The following is a 7,573-nucleotide window of genomic DNA, read 5'->3' on the forward strand; positions in this document are numbered from 1 at the left end:
AAAACATACTTCCTCAAAAAGAACTGTATACAAATGTTCATAGCATCTTTATTCAAAACAGCCCCAAGCTGGAAACGATCCAAGTGTCCATTCACACGTGAATGAACTGTGGTATACCCATACAATGGAATTCTGCCCGGCAACCAGACGGAATGAGGTACTGAAACACATGACAATGTGGTTGAATCTCAAAAACATTTGGCGAGGGGCGCCTGGGTGGATCTGTGGGTTAAAGCCTCTGCCTTCGGCTCAGGTCATGATTTCAGGGTCCCGGGATCGAGCCCCACATCGGGCTCTCTGCTCAGCGGGGAGCCTGCTTCCTCCTCTCTCTCTGCCTGCCTCTCTGCCTACTTGTGATCTCTGTCTGTCAAGTAAATAAATAAAATCTAAAAAAAAAAAAAAAATTTGGCGAGTGAAAGGAGCACAAAAGTGTACACGGCATACGACCCTGTTTCCATAAAACTTAGAACAGGCAAAATTAATCCATAGTGACAATAAGCAGATGAGGGGTTACCTGGGGTCACCAGGAGGGAAAGACTGCCAAGGGCACAGGGGTTTTTTGTTCAAAACCTTGACTGGGGGTGCTGGTTACAAGGGTAGGTACATTTGTCAAAACTCTTTGAACTGTATACTTAAGTAGGTGCATTTTATCCTGTGGAAATAATGCCTCAGAGAGCCCGATGCGGGGCTCAATCCCAGGACCCAGAGATCATGACCTGAGCCAAAGGCAGATGCTTAACCATCTGAGCCACCCAGGTGCCCTTAAATAATTAAAATCTTAAAAAGAAGAAGAAGCAGCAGCAGCAGCAGCCACCGCCAAAGCCCACAGAGTGCACTTAGGAAAGCTTCAGAGGGAGAAGAGGGAGAACCACCCAAAGCAAGAACTAGAAATCTCAACAAAGGCACCAAGGAAGAAAAGCATGGAGCCTTTTTGAAAGATGTTTTTTTTCAGGATGCCTGGGTGCTCCGTTGGTTAAGCATCTGACGTTTGATCTCAGCTTGGATCTTGATCTCAGGGTCGTGAGTTCAAGCTCCCCCCCCCCCACAAAAAAAAGGTGGTGATCTAATATGTTCAATTAGAGCAGAATTAAGTCAGAGAGAAGAAATGAAGCGACACTGAGGGGGAGTCAGGGACCAAAATGCACAGATGAATGAAGGCCAAAACAAAGTGACCCTGGGGAGTCCCTGGAGGTTCCTGAGCGGGTCCCAGTATTTTAAGAGGGTAGAGAATGGATCAGGGGGAAGGAAAGAAATTACAAGCAGAAAAACTAGAAGAAAATTATAGTAATCTTTTTGCCATGACGAGTCTCTAGACAGAGGCAGCATAGTAGCCATGGAAACAAAGGGATGGATGCTTCCTACTGCCAAGTTCAGAACCAGCATCAGAAAGAGCTAAGAGGGTGCCCAAGGTTCAGGTTGAGGGCGAGCTGAGGAGTCCGCTGCCCTTCTAATTCCTTCCAACACCATATTCATTAGCTGTGCTTTCCACCGAAAACACAATGGGGTGGACGGTACTCAGTTGAGTTGCTGTGCCCAAAGGGAACTAACTGATGGACTGATGTTCATTCAGCTGGAGGGAGGTTGTTAATAACAAGCTTCAGGGTTCCATCCTTGGTGGGTCCTAATCAATATTTTTATCAATGACTTACACCAGGGGGGCAGACCGGGATTCAACATGAATTTATATGATTAGAGTTGTATAAAAAACAAAAATGGAACAGGCTTCCCTGAGGGGCAATGAGTTCCCCGGCACTGCACGGATCCAAGCAGAGGTTGGGAAATTATGGAGATAAAACATTAGGTAGCAAATAAGAGATAACCTTTTACGATGTCTTCTAACCCTGAGAGACAAGGAGATCAGGAAATCCAGCAGCTACTACACATGAAAAGTTGCTCAGTCCAGGGGCGCCTGGGTGGCTCAGTGGGTTAAGCCTCTGCCTTCGGCTCAGGTCATGATCCCAGGGTCCTGGGATCGAGCCCCGAGTCGGGCTCTCTGCTCGGCAGGGAGCCTGCTTCCCCCTCTCTCTCTGCCTGCCTCTCTGCCTACTTGTAATCTCTCTCTCTGTCAAACAAATAAATAAAATCTTAAAAAAAAAAAAAAAGATGCTCAGTCCCACTTAGAACAGACTACCCCAAGGGAAGAAAGTTTGAAAGGTCTTCACCACCTGACTTCAAGGTTAATAAAACTACTGTCATCAAGGCAATGTGGTATTGACCCTGTAATAGAAAATCCAAAAATAGATTTAGATATATATGACCAATTGATTTTTGAGAAGGCTGCAAAGGCAGTTCGGTGGAGAAAAGGTAGTCTTTTCAACAGACTGCACCGGAAAAATCGAACCATCAGATTAAAAAAAGAAGAACTTGGAGACACAGCTTGCGCTCTATACAAAAATTAACTAAAAATGGATCCTACACCTAAATGTAAGACTGTAAGAAAAGATAGGAGACAATCTCGGTGGCTTTGGTTTAGATCTCTTTAATACCAAAAGCACAAGCCACCACAAAAAAAAAAAAAAAAAAAAAAATTATTAGGTTGGAACTGAGTGGCTGGGGACAAGAGCAGGCGGGGAGAAATTGGACTGTATCTATTTTTGTACCTTTTGATTTTCAAATCATGTGAATGTATCAAATGGATCTTTAGAAAGTTAGCAACCTGTCACTTCTGGATATATGCCCAAATGAAGTGAAAACAGGGACTCCAACACCTATGCGGACACTTACGTTCATAGCTGCATTATTCACAATAGCCAAGAGATAGGAGCAACCCAAGTGTCCGTCCAGAGACAAATCGATGAATAAAATGTGATCCACACATACAAAGGAATATTACTCAGCCTTAAAAAGGAAGACTATGACGCTATTTGCTAGGACACGGATAAACCTTAATGACCTTACACTAAGGGACAGACGTTGTAGGAGTCCCCTTATTTGAGGTTCCTGGAGTAATCAAACTCATACGGGCAACAAAGTAGAATGGTGGTTGCAGGGACCTGGGGGCAGGAGGGGGAATGAGGATGTAGTGATAATGGGGACAGAGTTTCAGTTTGGGTAGATGAAAAAGTTCTGGAGCTAGATCGGTACGGACGGCTGCACAACAGTGTTAATGGACTAAATTGGTTAAACCGGTCAATTTTTTGTTATGTGTATTTTACTACAATAACAAAAAATCACTGACTTCTGATTCTGAATAAGCCATTAGCTCTGGCTTACCTGACTGAACAATATTCTCCCCTTTAAGGATATCGATGCTCTTTTAAACACACCTTTGATTTTCTCTCCAGTGTATATCTTTTCCCAGTATCTCCCAATATTTTCTGTTCACCTCCCTACTGAGGAATATTGCTGTCCATGCACCTCTTTCTCAAAAGGATACTGAAATTAAGAAAACTGGGTTCATATAATTATTCTGAGATTTCTGGTTTCCCAAAGGCTGCCTGAAGCCCTGAAAGGGTCTCCTTTCCTTGGGCACCCCTGGCTCCCCCACCAATCGGGTCTCTGGGGCTAGGGAAACCCAGAGCAATCAGCGTGTGATGGGCCCAGCTTGAGGCAGGCATCCTGGCGGCTCTAAAGGGGCCCTTACCCTACTTGCTGCGCCACGTGACCAGCACTGTTTACTACCATCTCAGCAGTCACAGGCAAAGCTTATCATTACACAAACCCCTGATCATCAAACCACACATTTTGGCTGGCGGGTCAGTTCCGGAAGAAAAACATTCCTGCTACAGCTTTGGCCTACCCTTTAGTTCACCTGTGTTAACTAAGAAACCGATCCAGGCTTGGAAACCAGGGTTCGAACAATAGTTTTAAAGGAGGCTAGCTTCTAGGTAAAGAAAGACACTCTCAAGGAAACATCACTGACACAATAACAAGATAAAAAATACTGACACACATTTACCAGTGGAGAAGTGCCAACCATGACCTAGAACCTTCTCACTTGGACACCAGCGATGGATTTCGAGGCTGTGTCTTTCCAGCTCCGACTGGTTGTAAGAGCTCATCCTCCACTCACCAGGTAAGGTTCAAGAAAGCCTCCTATGTAGGTAGTATTTACATGAGCGCCCTCTCCTTCCCTATAGAAATTGTTTCCCAAGCCCAGCATTAGGGAAAGAGCAGTGGGGAAGAACCAAAAGGATCATGACCTTCACTTCTCATTAGTTCAGCAGGAGTTAAGCTTTCCAAAAGGCTGATTCTCAACACTTGGAGCTGGCACTCCCTAGCAACTCCTCAAAATAGAAATGTGAGGGCTTTCTGTTTTCTTCCATCTCACCGCCCAGCCCTGGCTCTCCCGGTCTAATCTTCTGATGTCGGGTCACCACAAAAACAAGGGGCAGGGTAGGGGATGGGGAAGTTCAAGGGCAGTTAACTCTCAATTATTTGGTGGCTGATTATCAAGGGGATGGTTTGTACTTCGCCTCCCTCGTGAAGGAACTGCTCCTTGGTATCCACCAGTATCTCTATTTGAAGTTGTAACAAAAAGAACCAGTGAACAAGGAAGTTAAAGCTAACACACCAGCTAAAATAAGACTTCAGAGAATTTGTGGATTTTATTTAACATGCTGCCCCTGTTCCAGGGTTAATAATAGGCTACATTCTGATGTGTTCTGATTTGTAGAGTGATTTGCAAACTTTTTTATTCCAAGGACCATTTTTATTGGATTCTAGATGATGAACTTTTACCTGTGTCATTGCATTTTTTAAAAAATTGTAAACTACCTCTTAGAATAGACCTCTTAGAATACTAAGGGCAGCCCTTCTTTTGCCAAGATTACCATAAAGACACACCAGAATGGTATTTCTTCTTCCTTCCGTGGTTCTCAAGCTCTTTCTGCCTCCACACTGTTATTATACAAAACCCACCCCCATTAATAACACTACAACAACATTACAATTGTTCCACCCCAAAATGGAAGAAAGGGCTACCTTGCTCTGACTCCCTGCCTTTCTGCCCTCTCAAATGAGAATCACTGAAATCATTTCACCCCCAAATATATAGAAAGACCACAATAAATATTAATACAAGAAACCAGCCAGGGAACTACATGCTGGTTACTTACATATAAGGAATGCAAGAACCTAGTAAGTGCTAGCCTCCCGTGCTATATATATACCTAGAGACAGAGAGCCTCCACATCCTAGCTCTAATGCAAGAGATCACTCTACAAGAAGCTCAGAGAAGTTAAGGAACTTGACTTCTCAGTCATACCTAGAAAACGACTGATCCGGTGGACAAAGAACTTGTGAATCTGGACTTCAGAGTTCCAGTCCTGGCTCCAGGTGACCCTGGCCCTGCCCCTTTGCCTCTCCCAAAAGTTATTCTCCGCCTTCCTGAAATAAAAACGTGAAAACTCCTCCCTCCCCACTTCCACCAGTCCCAGAAGACCCGGGGGATGACTGAAGTATGTGGCTAAAGCGGTGTGTGTTGGACAAAGCATGAGAAAACTCTGATCTCCTCTGATGCAAAAATCACAGGCTCGCAGGAAAACTAGATTCCGTACAAAGCTCCCTCCTTTTTTCCCCTAGAGCCACACAAAAACTCGGAAGAGAGGGTGGGATGTAGCAGCACGTGACCAAACCTACGAACACGCCGAAGGGCAGCCTGTGGCTCCACACCAATGAAAGGAGGGCAGGGTTTCCCTGGCATCTGGCCCCGGGCAGCCGGCAGGGGCTCGCACCGCGCCACGCGAGGGGCTGCCAGACCGGACTTTAGGGGTGTGAGGCAGGGGAAGGACGGCACAGCGCACAGCACATCAGTCGGTTTGCAGGATGACAAGTATGTTCCTACAGTTGCTTCTAAGGAGTCTTTAAACGTTTGTGGAAAGACAGAAGGGAGAAAAAAAAAAAAAAAAAAAAAGGCAGGGCGCGATCCGACTGCACCGTCGCCGCTCAGGTTTAAGGGCCTTCGGCTCCATCCGCCTGGACAGGGTCAGCACGAGGGCCCGGGCAGCAGCTGAGAGCTCGCAAGGGGCACAACGGTCTGAACTGGGGCGGGGGGTGCGGGACCCCAGAGGCCCGTAAGTATGCTGGGCATTAGCGCTGGAAGCCCCCTGAACCAGGGCCCAGACACCACAACCTTGGGACAGGGATTCATTGTTGGCAGGAGGCTTCGATCTGACGTGGGACCCCCAAGGGGCCAAGCCAGGCCCCAAGGGCAGGTGTGAGCACCTGGGGAAAGGAAACGGCCAGGAGCTGGAGGCAAGAACCCGTTCCTTGACTCCCCTTTCGAAGAGATCCCCCGGGGCCATTTCTTGGGTGCAGACCCCAGACTCCTCTCTCCTTGGCCAAGCATCCAGAGGGCGTGGAAGGCCAAGCCCCATGCCCCCTTGCTTCCCTGCTCCCCTTGCTTCGGGCCACGGGCCTTCTCGTACTTACCGGGGCCCCGGGGGCTGTCTTCCTCTACCGCGTCCTCTTCCCTCCCTGCCCCCTCCTCACTTCGCGTCCCCTCCTCCAGGGGCCGCGGCCATGTCCTTTGCTGGCAACTCTAAGGGGGCTTGCCTCCCTTCTCTGACAACCAAGACGCCGCTAGCAGGCTAAAGTTCTGGACGCCGATTGGTGAAAATCCGAGACGGGTGGAGAGTCCTGGCTTCTTATTGGCTGTGGGGCGCGCTAGGCTGTAGCTGAAACAGTCCCTCTGGGAGCCTGGCGGAATTAAAGGCCGAGTGAGGAGGGCGGGAGAGTAGGGACCCACTGTCCCTCCATGGGTGTGTTGCTCTGACGCTTTCAGGTGCAGAGGTCCCGACGAGAAGCGAAGGCAACGGCTTCCACCTCAATTACTTTTCCTACGTATATACTAAAGCGATAGAACCGCGCCCAAGCCGCCTTTTTTCTTTGAAAATCAACCCTTTTGTAGAACGCCAGTATCTCCCACTTCTTCTAAGCGCCCCTCTTGTTGCTGTGAGCAAACGTCTAGGGACACCTAGCTTAGAGACCTCAGAGAGCGTCCCTCAGGGACTAATACTGCAGCCAAACCAAAGCTGGAGAACCTAAAGCAATACTTCAGTTTTCCCTTCAGCTCAGCTGTACTCTAAAGAGAAAAACAAGTTTAAAAAAAAATTTTTTTTTTTCTAGATAATTAGAGAAATCGCTTGGGAGAGCTCTCTTGGGAAAACAAAACAAGCCTGTGTCAGTATTTACTTCAGTTTTCCCAGAGATGGATATCTGGAGACTTGATTTTTTGCGTCTTGTTTTTCAATCTGTTTATAAAATTGGAAGGGGGTCATGGCTGGCCCTGGGAAGGAAGAGTCCCTTTCCCCTATTAATGAATTTAATTATGTAATTAAAATCTCTCTTTTCAGCTGAACAGGAAGCTATTTTGGTACATAATCTTGTATGTTTCAACAGTTGTAGGGGTGCTTAGAACAGTGATAGAATCATGTCACCTTTCCGCACTCAAAAATCTGCAGTTTATCTTTGCAAATGGGTGTATCTCTCTACAGGGAGATCTTGAGAGCTCTCTGCCGGACATTCAAAGTCCCTCATAAATCAACTCAGATATATGTTTCCAGGCTATTTCCCCACAGGCCAAGCTATTCCTGTAGCCACATAAATTGACCATCTCCTAAATGCTCTAATC

At 46.9% G+C, this 7,573-nt stretch overlaps 1 protein-coding gene across 2 annotated transcripts in view; it reads right to left on the reverse strand.

Moving 5' to 3' along the window:
- The window catches only part of TMEM94 (transmembrane protein 94), a 32,444-nt gene extending 25,943 nt beyond the window's left edge, over window positions 1–6,501 (reverse strand). For both annotated transcript variants that reach the window (XM_032870627.1, XM_032870626.1), the window contains exon 1: window positions 6,373–6,501. The gene's annotated coding sequence lies outside the window, so the exon portion shown is untranslated. The remainder of the gene's footprint in view (window positions 1–6,372) is intronic.
- Between the last annotated feature and the right edge of the window lie 1,072 nt (window positions 6,502–7,573).

This window comes from Lontra canadensis, unplaced genomic scaffold, assembly GCF_010015895.1.
Source record: "Lontra canadensis isolate GAN:19392208 unplaced genomic scaffold, GSC_riverotter_1.0 scaffold41, whole genome shotgun sequence".
In the NCBI taxonomy this organism is placed as follows: Eukaryota; Metazoa; Chordata; class Mammalia; order Carnivora; family Mustelidae; genus Lontra; species Lontra canadensis.